General features: G+C 50.0%; 3 non-coding genes and 1 pseudogene across 3 annotated transcripts; all 4 read left to right on the forward strand.

Moving 5' to 3' along the window:
• Nucleotides 1-500: 500 nt before the first annotated feature.
• Nucleotides 501-658, forward strand: LOC144723699 (U1 spliceosomal RNA). Its single transcript, XR_013586264.1, has one exon. It is a non-coding gene; the product is annotated as a U1 spliceosomal RNA (small nuclear RNA).
• A 5,165-nt stretch (nt 659-5,823) lies between these two features.
• On the forward strand, nt 5,824-5,937 carry LOC144723888 (U5 spliceosomal RNA). The gene has a single exon (XR_013586409.1). It is a non-coding gene; the product is annotated as a U5 spliceosomal RNA (small nuclear RNA).
• Nucleotides 5,938-7,072: 1,135 nt separating this feature from the next.
• Nucleotides 7,073-7,236, forward strand: LOC144723581 (U1 spliceosomal RNA). The gene has a single exon (XR_013586228.1). It is a non-coding gene; the product is annotated as a U1 spliceosomal RNA (small nuclear RNA).
• An 873-nt stretch (nt 7,237-8,109) lies between these two features.
• LOC144723916 (U5 spliceosomal RNA) lies at nt 8,110-8,163 on the forward strand (annotated as a pseudogene).
• Nucleotides 8,164-16,904: the final 8,741 nt, after the last annotated feature.

Raw genomic sequence — 16,904 nt, forward strand, 5'->3', positions numbered from 1 at the left:
ATTTACCAAATGGAACTGGCTTAACTGCAGAATTGTGACTCTCTGAAAGACGCATTCAAGTCAAGCAGCCTTCAGAATTTCTATGCATCTCTCCTCTCTGAGACATATCCTCATCTCAGGAACCATGCACTCAAAATGGCAACCATCTTTGGCAGCACTTATGTCTGTGAACAGACTTTTTCCAGATTTAAACATTTGATCTCCAACCAGATCTAGACTAACGGATGCACACTTGCATCACTTGTTACGACTAGCAGTGACAAATATGGAACCGGACATTGACCATCTCATTAGCCAAAAGCAGGCCCATAGTTCCCATTGAAATACTGGCAAGTTTGTTGATTTAACTTTACTTGTTCTTCATTTTAAATATTGTATTTGTTCCAGTTTTGTTTCTTCATTTCAAAATAAGATATATGCAGTGTGCATAGGAATTTGTTCATAGTTTTTTTAACTATAGTCTGGCCCTCCAACGGTCTGAGGGACAGTGAACTGGCCCCCTGTTTAAAAGTTTGAGGACCCCTGATTTAGGTGGTCCTCCCAGGGCGAGGCTTATCCATTGCACTGCGGGTGGGTTGACCCCTGCGATTTCCCCAAATGCGGGAAACTCGACTGTATAATTTGTGGTACTGGGGGACTGCGTTCGCGCTATCCCCCATTTTTAAAGAAAAAAGAGGGTGCTTTGTTCAAGCAACTGAAACAGCCGGACCGAGTTCCTGTGATGGATATTATTTCAGGATTGTTGAAAGATAACTGGTAAGCATTTTCATAATTAAAGCAATCTTCACGTTCTCTCCCTGCCAGCCAGCAAAACTTTGAATCGTATATATAGTGCCCGGTCTTTCTCAGCCATGTTCTTCTTTTCTCTGTTCTGTATATCCCAATTTCTCTCAATTTCTTGCTTTCTCTCTGTGTCTCTATTTCTCTGTTCCATCTTCTACCTATATCTCTATTACACTCCGACCTCCATTGGATCTCACCCACTTCCCTATCTCTCTCCCTGTTTATCTCTCACCCATGTTCTCCACATTCCCACCTCTCCTATTCCCATCTCATTCTCCCTTGCCTCTCTGTAATCCCCCTTCTTGATGTTTGTAACTTTTCATTGCCTCTCTTATTCCCATTTGGCTCTCTTTTTCCTCAGTTTCACAACCTTCCGCTCTCTCCATCGCCTTGCATGACCTCCTGCTTTCTCACACATTGTGCGGGATACACATCCGGGGTACAGGGTGGCTGGGGGAGGGTGATGTGACATCAGCCCGCACAAACACGGCTCAAGCGCCAGCCAGACAGACAGGAATCCAGCCAGGAATCCACTTTGAATACAGTTTTAGATATATAATGTTATTATGATTTAAATAACTAACTAACTAAATACACAGATTCAACTACATGTCCATCAACTTATAAATACACATTTTCATAAGTTATTTTATTTTCATTTGTGTGAGAAAAAGGAAGGACCCCATAGCCTAGAGAGAGGTTTCTGTCGGCTAATAGGTTGCGCAGTCAAAGGGGTGAGAGTAATCTCTGGTTTCTCATTTTCTCAGGTTTTTTCGGTAAAGTCACGTAGGTAAAAACATTAAAATTAATGAAAGTAAAATAAAACAAAACAAAATAAAATTCACGACGTTTCGGAGGCAACACAAGTCTCCGTCATCAGGTGGGACCGTCACAGCCGAATTAGCTGCATCAAGTGAAGCAATGATTCAAGATGTAATCCCTTATAAGCAAGTTGAAGGGAGGTGGAGAGGGGGGGGGAGAGCTTATCAGGCTGTGGTAGCCAATGAATGGAAACGTATCGGGAGGAGGAGCGGTGATCAAAGACTGCACGCAGTGCTCAACACAATGAATGGAGACGTGTCGGGACGGAGGGCGAGCGGCGATCAAACACTGCACGCAGTGCTCAACACAATGAATGGAGACGCGCCGGGACGGAGGGCGAGCGGTGATCAAAGACATCACGTAGTGCTCAACACAATGAATGGAAACGTGGCGAGCGGTGATCAAAGAACAATGAAGAGATTACTGTTAAACACTGTGGATGTTAACACTCGGTGAAGTAAATTAAAATAGTGCCTGTCAGATAAGATGGTCCAAAAAGTGTAATTAAGTCTTTTTTGCGTGGTTAATAACATCTTTCCAGTGATTACTGAGTTTGTACCCATCATCACGGTTGAAATTATGTCTGTGTTTGTATATTTGTATGGCTTCGTGTACAAACCTTTGATGGTAGCCCGGAGGTTTGCAGAGAACCTTGGTCTCGGAAAAGACAATTTCATGAGAGCCCGCCGAGTTGTAGCAATGATCGGCAACGGCCGAAGAATCAGTTCTGCCGTGTTTCAGATCTGACTTGTGCTCGCGGACACGATCAGCAACATGACGTTTTGTTTCTCCAATGTAGCAATCACCACAAATGCAACTCAATTTGTAGACTCCAGGATACTGTAAGTCAGGAACGACATCCTTCACAGATGGAATCAGATCACGGATTTTATGCACTGTACTGAATCGGACTTGGATCTTATGTTTGTTTAGAATTTTGGAGATCGTTTTGGTCACGCCTGCTATGTATGGTAACGTGATAGTTTTGGTCAGAGTTTCATGTGGTTGTTTCTGTGTGGTGGGAGAGACAGCTTGGCGGATAGTGCGGTCAGAGTATCCGTTCATCCTGAGGGCCCGATGTACATGTCTTAATTCATCAGTCAGGTGGTGTTGGTCAGAAATGCCATGGGCTCTGTGGTATAGCGTTTTGATGAGAGAATTCTTTTGAGATGGGTGGTGGTGGGAATCCGGTTTCAAGTAGGAATTTGTGTGGGTGGCTTTCCTGTAGACAGAATGTCCCAAGGATCCGTCAAGCCTCCTCTTAAACAGAATATCCAAGAATGGTAGTTTACCGTCTTTCTCCACTTCCATGGTGAATCTGATAGATGGGTGTCTAGAATTGATGTGGTCCAAGAAGTGGTTCAATGCTGGGAGGCCATGTGGCCAGATGACGAAAGTGTCATCCACATATCTCTTCCACAGGGAAGGACGCAGGGTGGATGTCTGGATGGCGTCTGATTCAAACTTTTCCATGAACATGTTGGCTATAACTGGTGACAAGGGGGAGCCCATAGGGGTACCCTCATTCTGTTTGTAGAAGGTGCCATTCCAGGTAAAATAGGTGTTGGTGAGGCAATGCCTAACCAGCGCAGGTACATCAGAATTCAATCCATGTTGGACTAAGTCCTCAATTATTGTTAGGGTGTCCGGTACTGGGACTTTGGTAAACAAAGATACTACATCAAAGCTGACGAGGATGTCATCAGGAGATAGTACCATGTCCTTAACCATAGAGACTAATTGGGTTGAGTTGAGTACTGCCGAAGAGGTCTTGCCTGTGAAGGGGAGCAGAGTATCTGATAGAAAACGGGCTAGTTTGTACGTCGGAGAGTTTATCGTCGACACGATGGGTCGTAGCGGGGTGCCTTCTTTATGGATTTTGGGAAGACCATAGAGTCTGGGAGGTCTTGCCGCCGATGGTTTTAGAGAGGGACGTTTGCTTGGTTCGATTAGGGAAGTCGAACTCGTGATGATACTGTTGGTTTTTGTCGTTAGGCTTTTAGTGGGATCGTTTTTAATTGTGGAGTAACTCCCATCATTAAGCAGGTCCAGGATTTTGTTGTTGTATGAATCTTTATCCATGATGACCGTGGCATTGCCCTTGTCTGCCGAGAGGATGACTATATCATCTCTCTTTTTTAAATTCGCGAGTTCAGAGCGTTCGTTTTTGCTGATGTTACTAGTGGGTTTCTTAGCATTCTTAAGAATAGTAGCTATTTCAGCTCTTGCTACATCCGCATGGATGTGTCCTATGCCTCTGAGGGCTACATCAATCTGAGAAATCATATCCTCTACTGGTATATATTTAGGGGTGACGGCGAAATTTAGTCCTTTGGCCAGTACCGTTTTTAGATTGTCAGAAATTGGAATGTTACTCTGATTAATCACGGTCTTGTTAACATCCAGCTTTGCGATGTGTGGCTCTGGTTTCTTTTTAGATAGGAGGTTGAATTTAGAAATCAGGTTAGCTTTGCATTTGGCTGACATTGAGTCAGCAGAAGCAGAAGTCATGTTATCAACGTGGTTCCAATCAGAAGGTGACATTTTTTGTGTTAACATTAGATGTGTTTGTAAGAGAGAAATTATCGAGTTCAGATCGGAGTAACCTTATTCTCTCCGAGATTAGTGATAGGCTAGCTTTAAATAAGATCTGTTTGGAGTTCGGTGAGGACACAGCAGCGGATGTGAGTGTGAAAGCGATGGGTATTACCTTGTTATCGCGGCATCTCTTGAGGAAGGCCAGCGTCTCGAGAAGCTGTGACTTCTTGTCTCGTTGTCTGTTAAAAACTCTAACAGATAGGTGGAATTCCTCCCCGTAGAGGGCATTAATTCTAGATTTGAAGCTTTCGTGACTGCAATGATTCATATTCTCAGGTTTTTTCAATAAAGTCACGTAGGTAAAAACATTAAAATTAATGAAAGTAAAATAAAACAAAACAAAATAAAATTCACGACGTTTCGGAGGCAACACAAGTCTCCGTCATCAGGTGGGACCGTCACAGCCGAATTAGCTGCATCAAGTGAAGCAATGATTCAAGATGTAATCCCTTATAAGCAAGTTGAAGGGAGGTGGAGAGGGGGGGGGAGAGCTGTCTCTCCCACCACACAGAAACAACCACATGAAACTCTGACCAAAACTATCACGTTACCATACATAGCAGGCGTGACCAAAAAGATCTCCAAAATTCTAAACAAACATAAGATCCAAGTCCGATTCAGTACAGTGCATAAAATCCGTGATCTGATTCCATCTGTGAAGGATGTCGTTCCTGACTTACAGTATCCTGGAGTCTACAAATTGAGTTGCATTTGTGGTGATTGCTACATTGGAGAAACAAAACGTCATGTTGCTGATCGTGTCCGCGAGCACAAGTCAGATCTGAAACACGGCAGAACTGATTCTTCGGCCGTTGCCGATCATTGCTACAACTCGGCGGGCTCTCATGAAATTGTCTTTTCCGAGACCAAGGTTCTCTGCAAACCTCCGGGCTACCATCAAAGGTTTGTACACGAAGCCATACAAATATACAAACACAGACATAATTTCAACCGTGATGATGGGTACAAACTCAGTAATCACTGGAAAGATGTTATTAACCACGCAAAAAAGACTTAATTACACTTTTTGGACCATCTTATCTGACAGGCACTATTTTAATTTACTTCACCGAGTGTTAACATCCACAGTGTTTAACAGTAATCTCTTCATTGTTCTTTGATCACCGCTCGCCACGTTTCCATTCATTGTGTTGAGCACTACGTGATGTCTTTGATCACCGCTCGCCCTCCGTCCCGGCGCGTCTCCATTCATTGTGTTGAGCACTGCGTGCAGTCTTTGATCGCCGCTCGCCCTCCGTCCCGACACGTCTCCATTCATTGTGTTGAGCACTGCGTGCAGTCTTTGATCACCGCTCCTCCTCCCGATACGTTTCCATTCATTGGCTACCACAGCCTGATAAGCTCTCCCCCCCCCTCTCCACCTCCCTTCAACTTGCTTATAAGGGATTACATCTTGAATCATTGCTTCACTTGATGCAGCTAATTCGGCTGTGACGGTCCCACCTGATGACGGAGACTTGTGTTGCCTCCGAAACGTCGTGAATTTTATTTTGTTTTGTTTTATTTTACTTTCATTAATTTTAATGTTTTTACCTACGTGACTTTACCGAAAAAACCTGAGAATATGAATCATTGCAGTCACGAAAGCTTCAAATCTAGAATCTCTGGTTTCTCTTCAAAGCGAATACATCTTTCGCCTTTTACTAAAGATTTCCGTGGAGAGGAGCAACGTAATGAGTGTAAACTATTTTTGTTGCCCTTCAGTGGAAGGGCTCTTCATTTTAATAAAAACAGAATCTGTAATTTGCAAGTGTCCTGTTGACAATTTCACATTCCTCAATTGACCGTATCTTCGTTAATGAACTACTGTATTGGACTATCTATTTGAAGTGTCAGCACTATATAAACATCATGGGACCTCCTTTGCCAGTACCAAAATACTATAGGTTTTCCCCTTTCTATGTAAACATGTTTGATTTTATCCCCAGTGTGAATTATGAAGATCTTTTTATCAGCATTTCGATCCATTCATTATTTTATATATAGGAAAAAAATAACAACCATACTCTTTGGTTTTTTCGGTAAAGTCACGTAGATATAAAATAAAATATATCACGACGTTTCGATCGCAACACAAGCGGTCGTCCTCAGGCGGAAAAAAAATATAATCCAGCAGTGGACCTGCTGAAATAACGAGAGGGCAGCGACAACAAGGCTAGATATGTGGCAATGGGCAAGCAAGCAGGTTCTGAGCTGGAAAAGAATTCCACCCCCGGATGCAAGCACCTCAGTTGTGTTCACGGGGGATTCGGGAGAGAGAGATTAGGGAGAGAGGGATTAGGGAGGGAGATTAGCATGAATGAGCTTCCATTGTCGCATAAGAGTATCATGCCCGCATATGCGCACAACAGCAGTGTTCATGAGAGATTAGCCCCATGAGAATGCAATCCAAGGACGTGAACATGCGAGTACAATCCATAGACAGAGACACAGAGAGTCGGAATAACAACCATGTTTGGAGCCCCAGCGATGCTATGTTCTCACACCGGGGTTAGAGTGTATGCCACTGATGGTGGAAGATCCTGCACAAGAGCAAGTTTTAGATTTTAAAACGAAACCTGTAATCTGGCAACTTTTTCTCCAGGTATCCCGAGCTTCTATTACCCAGAAAACATTCGTTTTACACGTATTACATCAACACTTCAGCTCAGTGTTGTTGTAACACTTGACAACTTTGCTTATCAAATTGTCTTCTGAAACGAGAGTGTTTAATCCAGTATAACTATCTTGGTGAAAATATTATTCACATCAATTCGATTATGAGCAAAGAGAACAGAGCTCTTGAGACCCCATAGAGTAGAGGAATAGGGATCGGGTAACTATCCGGATAGAGGGGGCACCTCAATTCATACTTACCTGACAGGGGAGGTACCATGATCATTTAGGTGGTCCTCCCAGGGCGAGGCTTATCCATTGCACTGCGGGTGGGTTGACCCCTGCGATTTCCCCAAATGCGGGAAACTCGACTGTATAATTTGTGGTACTGGGGGACTGCGTTCGCGCTATCCCCCATTTTTAAAGAAAAAAGAGGGTGCTTTGTTCAAGCAACTGAAACAGCCGGACCGAGTTCCTGTGATGGATATTATTTCAGGATTGTTGAAAGATAACTGGTAAGCATTTTCATAATTAAAGCAATTTGCACGTTCTCTCCCTGCCAGCCAGCAAAACTTTGAATCGTATATATAGTGCCCTGTCTTTCTCAGCCATATTCTTCCTTTCTCTGTTCTGTACATCCCAATTTCTCTCAATTTCTTGCTTTCTCTCTGTGTCTCTATTTCTCTGTTCCATCTTCTACCTATATCTCTATTACACTCCGACCTCCATTGGATCGCACCCACTTCCCTATCTCTCTCCCTGTTTATCTCTCACCCATGTTCTCCACATTCCCACCTCTCCCATTCCCATCTCATTCTCCCTTGCCTCTCTGTAGTCCCCCTTCCTGATGTTTGTAACTTTCATTGTCTCTCTTATTCCCATTTGGCTCTCTTTTTCCTCAGTTTCACAACCTTCTGCTCTCTCCATCGCCTTGCATGACCTCCTGCTTTCTCACACATTGTGCGGGATACACATCCGGGGTACAGGGTGGCTGGGGGAGGGTGATGTGACATCAGCCCGCACAAACACGGCTCAAGCGCCAGCCAGACAGACAGGAATCCAGCCAGGAATCCACTTTGAATACAGTTTTAGATATATAATGTTATTATGATTTAAATAACTAACTAAATACACAGATTCAACTACATGTCCATCAACTTATAAATACACATTTCCATAAGTTATTTTATTTTCATTTGTGTGAGAAAAAGGAAGGACCCCATAGCCTAGAGAGAGGTTTCTGTCGGCTAATAGGTTGCGCAGTCAAAGGGGTGAGAGTAATTTCTGGTTTCTCTTCAAAGCGAATAAATCTTTCGCCTTTTACTAAAGATTTCCGTGGAGAGGCGGGTAACCCTGGCCGTGAGGCCAGTGGGTGCTCTGCCAATAGATATGGAGACCTGCCAAGCTGTGGAGATGATCCGGGATGAGCAAGCCACGTCGACTGCTGCGGAGGTGGAAGCTGCCACAGCTCAACGGCCTGGAGCGCGGAAGGAGAGTGCCTTGGCTCAGTCGTCAGTCTCGACTGAGGGGAGCCAGCTGCTGGGGAGGCTGGACGTGCTTGCTGGCCTTGACAGGAGTGCTACGGACATCGGGGAGCCTGCAGGCCAGCGGGCACAGACTGCTAAGGTGAATGCAGAACCTGCATCGGCGGAACAGCACCAGGAACGTGCAGGCCGTAGGCGCGGTGGGCCGGGAGCAGGCTTCACACCGGATCGTGCCAGACGCCACAACTGTGTCCGAGTTGCCTTCAAGGAGGACGTGCCAGAAGAGGTAACTATGGACTGCTCGAAATTTGTGCGAACTGTGGTTATGGGTATGCTGAAATTTCAGCCCATGGACCTATTTTGCTTGATAGCTTTGCCGGGCGGCAGAGCCTTTGATGTTAGTTTTAAGACAAGCAATTTACTACAACGCTTTCTGACACGTTTTGAGGAAAAAGCAGGCGAGAGGCCCCTGTCTCTGCTCAAGCTGCATTTGCTGTCAGAATTGGACACGAAAATGGTGACGGTCTTTTTGTATAATGAATCGCTTCCGGATCATGATGTGGAGGTGTGGCTGCGACAGCATTGCCATCTGTTGTCAAACTGCAAACGCGTCCAGGACTCACTGGGCATCTGGACTGGTGCTAGACAGTGGCGGGTGAGGCTGAGAGCTGCAGTTGGTGCCCTGCAACACATTCCGAGCGCCCTCAACATTGGTGGGAATAAAGGCGTCGTTGTCTACGAAGGCCAACCCAAGCTCTGCAGAAGGTGCGGTAGACGGAGTCATCTAGCAGTGGCATGTGAAGCACGAGTGTGCTACCGCTGCAAGTCTCTGGATCATACAGTGGATAATTGCCAAGCCCCAGCGCAATGCAACCTCTGTGGAAGCAAGGACCATTTTTACCGGAACTGCCCTGAATCATATGCAAATATGGTCCGGGCACGTAAAAACCAGGCTGCTGATGAGAAAGCCGAACCTTTGTTGGAGCACACTCCACATAATTTGGTTTCTGACGATGTCGATGGAGCGACAGTCGTCCAGAGAGCGCCACTATTGGAGCAGGAGGATGAAAGAGAGGAGCTGGAAGCGCTGCCTGTGGATGGGGGAGAAACTACGAGTCAGCAGGAAGACAGCTCCAGGGCCAATGTGATGGAGGAGGCAGTCTCTGAGCCAACTGTGGCTGACTGGGCAGTGGAAGCTGAGACGACAGAGGACGATTGAGAACGGCAGAAGAAAGTGGACAAGAGAGTGTCATTCGAGAGGACAGGCTGGCAGAAAGCAAAGAGGAAGAGGAGAGCACCGAGTGCCTCATCATGGTCTGTTCCACGGAAATGCCCCCAATTGTCTGACTCTTCAACAGAAAACTTGGCTTCATCTGAAGAAGAGATAACAGCCAAGCTGAGCCAAGAGATTGGGTCTTACCCTAAATCTGTGCAAGCCGAGAGTTTGTTGGATCTTGTTGATGAAAATTGCTACTCATTGTTGGAGGACTTTTCTGCTGAGCCGGACTAAACACCCTTGGTCATGGCGCTCTCTGTTGCATCGGTCAACGTGCGGGGAATCTGGGGAGCAGCTAAAGGTAAAGCAACTGTTCATTATTTGCGGACTCTAAAGAGAGACATTTATTTTTTGCAGGAATGCCACCTGCCGTATTCCCTCGACCAGGCAAAACTGACTGAATCCTGGGATGGACAATGTTTTTGGTCTGGGAGCAATGCTAACAGATGCTCTGGGGTTGCCATCCTCATAGGAAGCCGAAGTGTGGAGGTACAGGAGGCCCAGGAAGTTGTTCCTGGCCGACTGCATTATGTCGATGCCATATATAGAGGAACTGCAGTCCGTCTAATTAATGTATATGCTCCTACGCAGTGTTCGGAGCGAGTGGAGCTGTGGGGTAATATATCTGCCCTGCTGGTCACACAGAGACATGTTGTCCTGGGTGGAGATTTTAACTGCCCACTCAGCTTATCAGACGTTCTGCCTGCCACTGGGAGTCGGAGGATAGATCCTTCTTCTAGAGGGCTCAGTGCTTTAGTTAAAGATTTTGATTTGACTGATACCTTTAGGTTCTTGCACCCAGCACTTCCTGGCTTCACCTGGGTCAGTAGCTCTGGATCTTTGCATTCGAGAATTGATTTTATTTTTGTTTCTGCTAAGGTTACAGTGGAGCATGTAGAGACTATGCCAGTCTCTTTCTCGGATCACAAATTGATTATGGCGAAGATTCAAATCCCAGGGGGAGTAATGTTAGGGAAGGGGATCTGGAAAATGAACACGAGTTTCCTGGAAGATGAGAAGCTGGTGAGGGCCTTCATTCAACATTATGAAAAATGGAGGAGCCTACAGTGTTGCTTCGGCACCATGGCTGAATGGGGGGAGATGGTTAAAAGTCGGACTAGGAGTTTCTATCATGCACACAGCAAAAGGATGAGTGTTAGGAATGAGATGAAGGGCTTGAACGACATGTTTGAGAAGGCATACCGGTTGCTGGAATTAGGTTTTCCTATGGTGGACGAAATAAGGCATTTAAAAGACAAGATTTCATTGTCACTTGAAAATCAGGCAGCGCAGTTCGTTTTTGGGTCACGGGTTAGGGCAGTTTCACCTTTCTTTTTTAGAAAGTGCAGGTGTAGGGGTGTTACGGAGGGGCTGTTATAGAATGGGATCAGATGGGAAATAAACACAGTGGGCGTGGCTATGTCGGTGCACGGGAAAGTGCTCCCAGCGACGTCCGCATCGGGCAGCCTGGGGGGCTGACTCGGAGCTGGGATCCCCCGGGGCCCCACCCCTCAGCGGGGGTTTTGGTATAAAAGGGGATGAGCCGGAGGGCTCAGGGAGAGATGTTGAAGCTAACCAGTGAAGGCTGAAGATCGTCGTAGATAGAGCCCTGGACTCCCCTGAATCGCCGCCCTTATCAGGGCCGAACAGGATCGAGCCAGCGGCATGGTCCCGAGAGCCAGAGCCGGTGCTCTTGTAAGAGCTGGTCTGGGACTCCGGGTACCCTGAGCCCGACTCACCAGTGTCGGGCTAGCTAGCCTCCCCTAGCCTGTTAGTGGAGGACCCAGAGGTAGGCTAGGCGTAGCTAGAGAGTTTATCCCCAGTTAGACGGGTGAGGGGGCCGATACCCCCTCCAGTGTTGTATGTCAGTGTTGTGCTGTACCGACACGGAATAAATACGTGTGCCTCCAAACCCCGGCATCCAGTCTCCTGGAACATTATTACATCTGGTGTTAGAAGTGATCGACCACGAACATGGACACGCGACGGACAGCTCGTGCCAGGGTACCGGGGGCGCAGGACACCGCTGCAGAAGTTGAGCCCGAGATGGCTGAAGGCGACGCCGAGCAGCCGGGGCCAGATCCATCCACACCGCAGCGTCTGGATGGAGGGGAGCCGTCAGCAGATGGACTGCGGCAGGGTCACGCGAGACTGGCGGAGCTGCTTTACGCTGCTGCCACCACGCTTGAACAAATTACGCGGCTGGGGGCTGGTGGACCGCCACGGAGCGACGACAGCCGACGAGCAGCACGGGTTCCCGCCATTTCGACGGAGCCGGATTTTGAATCCCCCGCCATCGCCGCAGCAGCTGCTGAGGGCGTTGCCGGGCTGAGCCTCGCGTCCGACGTCGGGCGTACAGTGGCTGCTATGTTATCAACAGCGGCCAGCGCGTCACCAGTGGTGCGACCAGTGATGCCACTCGTCGTTCGCGCCGAAGCCGAGCTGAGTGACGGGAGCGACGGGGGGCGACCTTCCACTACGGCCGCTGCGTTGCACCAACGTCTACCTCCCCTCAAGGAGTTTGTGGGTGAGGATGGTGACTGGGGCGGCTTTCAGCGGCGCTTCCTCGCACACCAGGAGATGGCGCAGTGGACCGATGCCGAGGCTCTCCGCGCGCTGCCGGCGCTGCTCGACAGCGATGCCCTCGCCACTCTCACCTTGGCGCTGAAAGCCAAGCGTGCCACGCTGCAGATGGCGCTTCAGCTGCTGGCTGCAGTCTACGGACCACCGTCTGACTGCAGGCAGCTATTCTACGATCGTCAGCGGGGTGCCAAGGAGTCGCCCCTGGCGTATCGCACGGCTCTCTTGGCACTGGCAAGAACGGCTTTCCCGCGAATGGATGACGAAGGAGTGGACGCCATGGTGACAGAGAAGATCCTCTTGCTGGCTGACCAATTGGACATCGTCGTCGTGGCGCAGCACGACGCTGAGATGTCCTCCCTCCGGGCCGCACGACACCTCCACGCCAACTTACTCTCGCAGCGACGAAAGGCCTGCAAGGCGGCGACCGGCCGTGCTGTGGCTGCAGCCACCCTCCCGGCCGAGGAAATTTGCGCCGTCGACCGTCAGCTGGAGTGGAGAGCGGGAGTATGGCCGGCTCGGGACGGACCGGGCCGCCTCGACCAGCCAACGTCATCGGCAGCGCTCCCGCGCTGCTACAATTGCGGCCTCCGGGGTCATGTCGCCTCGGGATGCCGCTCTCCTCGGCAGCGCGGGGCGACGCCTCGACAGGACGCCGCACCTCCTCCCAAGCTCCAACAACATAACCCGGCGAGTCGCGGCACCCCTCATATTTGGCCCACACACACACCCGTCACACACTCATGCACCGCAACGAACGGGGGGCCGAAATTGCACACCGTCGCGCCAACACGTACCACTGTGGGGACTAATATCCAACCCAGCTAGTGGTCCGTGTTGGCCCATCGCGTTGTGGCCGCGTCGTCGGGGTCGTCAGCCGTTGTGGGGCACATTGACGGGGTTGAGGTGCGCATCCTGGTCGATACGGGAGCATCGGCGACCATTATTTCGGAATTGATTTACAACATTCTTCCTGTTCAGAGCCGTCCTTTGCTGCCCGTTGATGTACCGTTCTATGCTGCTAACGGGGGCTCACTGGGCATCATTGGACAAATTCGAGCGCAAATTTGTATCGGAGATATAAAATTATCTGGCCCAATTTTTGTCTCCTCTTCGCTGGCGGTTCCGTGCCTGCTGGGGACTGACTTCCTGGGCAAAATGCCGATCCGTATCTTAATCGACTAGGGCTGTATTGAGCTCCCGTCGGGCCGACGTATGGCATTTCTGCCGTCTCCCTCTGCGGGTCGGACGGCGTTCGCGACGGAACCGGCGCTCGTTGAGAGAACGGTACGCGTACCGCCGGGGGCCCAGATGCTGGTGCCTTTTAAACTACGTCGGCCTTTCGCTAAAGAGATTGGGGACCAGGGGGTTCTACTGGGCCCTTCTAGGGTCGGGGTTATCGGACCTCATTTAATTCCGGCCCAGACCATCGTTAAGGGGGACGGGGACCCTTTCATCGCGGTCCTCAATGTGGGGTCGCGGACGGTGGTGCTTCCACAGGGGACCGTGCTTGCTCACGCAACGCCGGTGCCCTGTGAGGAACCCGTCGTAAATCACGTGAGCGCTGTCCCTCTGCCGCGACCACATACGGACAGTGATGAGGGGTGGCTCGAGGCGCTTTGTGCGGGATCAACGAACCTGTCGGACTAAGAGCGTAAAAAGCTTAAAACACTGCTGCGTGAATTTTCCGACGTTTTCAGTCGGAACAAATACGATCTGGGCTGTACTCATCTGCTGCGTCACCATATTGATATGGGTGACAGCGCACCAATACGCCAGAATCCTTTTCGGTTAAGTCCCGCCGAAAAGGACCATGTCAAATCGGCCTTTGTTGACATGTTAGCCGCCGACATCATTTCTCCTTCTACCAGCCCTTGGGGAGCGCCGATTGTCTTAGTTAAAAAAACATGACGGCTCGTTGCGGTTTTGCGTCGATTTTCGTCGCCTCAACAAAATTTCTGTTGCCGACGCATACCCGCTCCCACGGATAGACGAATCGCTTGACGCCTTGGCGGGGGCGCGATTCTTCTCCACATTGGATTTGCTTTCGGGATTCTGGCAGCTTCCTCTGGACGATGATTCTAAACCCAAAACTGCATTCCGTACACCGCACGGCCTGTTCCAATTCAACCGGTTGCCGATGGGACTCCACTCAGCGCCGGCAACTTTTCAGCGATTGATGGAATTGGTTTTGGCTGGGTTACAATGGGACTCGTGCTTGATTTATTTGGATGACGTTATCGTCTTTAGCAAAACATTCGATGAACATCTACAGAGGTTGCGGGCGGTTTTCCTCAAAATGCGGGCTGCTAATTTGAAATTTAAACCCCAAAAATGTCATTTGTTACGTGAATCCGTGCGTTATTTGGGACATATCGTCGGACGCTCAGGTATTGCTACCGATCCCGCCAAAACGCAGTGTGTCAGCTCCTGGCCGACTCCCACCTCTGTGGGAGAGGTCAGGAGTTTCGTTGGATTCGCGTCGTATTACCGACGGTTTGTCGCGGATTTTGCAACGATTGCAAAGCCCCTACACGCTTTGACATTGAAGGGGGTCCGGTTCCACTGGGGACAGGAGGAGGAGGCTGCCTTCCGATCCCTCCGGGACGCGCTGGTAAAGGCTCCTCCCTTGGGTTACCCTGATTTTTCAAAACCTTTTTGCTCGACACGGACGCGAGCAACATGGGTATTGGGGGCGTGCTTTCACAGGTGGTTGACGGCGTGGAATGGGTAGTCGCGTACGGTAGTCGGGTGTTGTCTCCAGCGGAGCAAAGATATTGTGTCACCCGTCGGGAACTGTTGGCAATTGTTAACTTCATTCAACAGTATCGCCCATATCTGTACGGTCGGCATTTCACCGTCCGCACAGATCATGCAGCACTACAGTACGCCCTGCGAGTTCAACAACCATCGGGACAATTGTCTCGATGGTTGGAGATTCTCCAGGACTTCGATTTCGAAACTACGTACCGTAAGGGCGTTCGCCACACCAATGCAGACGCTCTGTCACGGATGCCAACCACCTCCGAATGCGCATGCCTCCTGGGGTCGGGACGTTGCAGGCCTCCGAGTGAGATATCCGTTCCGGTCCTGGCGGCCGCCGCTGACGCAACGTCGATGACGGATTTGATTGCACAACAGTGAAAAGATTCCCTGTTGGGGTTGCCTGTTGCTGAATGGGGGCGCCTCCAGATGGAGGATACCTCCCTCCTCGCGTTGCGTCGTTGCGTCGTTGCGTCGGAAGTGCTGGGTGGGGGAGGGGTGATGTCGACTCATGGGAGATGGTCCAGGGTCTGTTAATGCATTGGGACGGGAGATCCCATCGACACCGGCTGGTGGTCCCTTCTGTTTTGCGGGGTAAGGTGGTGTGGGCCGCTCATGAGCGCCTCCTCCACCTGGGGACTCAAAAGACCCTCGCCATGCTCCAGCTAGATTTTGTTTGGCCGGGCATGACAAGGGATGTCGGGGATCTGTTGGGGTCATGTCCTCGGTGTGCGCAACGTAAACCACCAGCACGGGAGTCTAACCCACCTTTGCAATCCATCAAAGTTTCCAGGGTCAACGAGCTTGTCGCGCTTGATATCCTGGGCCCATTCCCCGCTACCCCCAGGGGCAACAGATACCTGTTGACCGGGGTGGAATATTTTACACGCTGGCCTATGGCCTGGCCCCTTGCCAACCAGTCGGCAGCAGCCATCGCGGAGGCCTTTGTCCAGGGATACGTCCTGGACAAAGGTGCTCCGGAGCGGCTGCTGACCGACCAGGGCAAAAATTTTTATGGTAAACTTCTCCAAGAGGTCTGTGAGCTTCTGGGCACGAAAAAAATTCGTACCTCCCCATATCATCCGCAAACTGACGGGATGGTGGAGCGTCTGCATCGAACCATCACGTCAATGCTGTCCCAACAGGTCTCGGACTCACAGACCGATTGGGACCTTCAAATTCAAGGGGTGTTGGCAGCATATAGAATGGCTCCCCATGTGGCAACGGGATTTTCCCCCTTCTTCTTGATGTACGACCGCGAACCTGACCCGCCTGTTCAGACCCAGCTGCAGATCTCCGCGCCGCGGGGTAAAACTAAATTGGCCGACCATGTTAAATTCAATATTGCTAAATTAACAGAGGCACAGGAAGCTGCTATGCAAAATTCCGACCTCCGCCAGAAGGCTAACGAGAGGCTCAGGCTGGGTCGGGCGCACGTGCTGCAGTTGAAACAGGGTGACAAGGCATGGTTACACTGTCCACAGGTACCACTTGCAACCTCCTCTAAACTGGTGCGGCCGTGGCGGGACCCTGTGGAGGTGGTTCAGGTTTTGCGGCCTCAGTGTGTACGCATCAAATGGGGGAAGCGGCGGTGGTTTGTGCACCCCTCCAGATTGAAACCGTTCGTTGCGGCCCGAGTTCCCACTTCACACACGCGTGGCCAGACGTGGGGGGTCCGCCGACTCACAGGGTCCGTCTCCGCTGCTCTCACCTAACGTGCTGCCGGCTGTCCCGCCCCCAGATGCACCGGGAGTGATGGGCTCACGCCCGACAACCCCTCCTAGGGATGCCGAGGGTCACGCGGCAACGGAAAGTGACTCACTCGGACACGGACGGTTGCCACCCAACAGTCCGCTATCTGGGGTTGCCCCGTGTGACGGGCCTGCTGCAAGAACGCGCGCGAAAGCGCGCAGACTTTTGTGATGCCCGGAGGATTGTACATATGTTGTGTTCACTGTGTGTTGTGTGTGTGGTGTGTTTTC

The sequence above is a fragment of the Lampetra planeri genome, chromosome 1 (genome assembly GCF_965212315.1).
Source record: "Lampetra planeri chromosome 1, kcLamPlan1.2.h2, whole genome shotgun sequence".
In the NCBI taxonomy this organism is placed as follows: domain Eukaryota; kingdom Metazoa; phylum Chordata; class Hyperoartia; order Petromyzontiformes; family Petromyzontidae; genus Lampetra; species Lampetra planeri.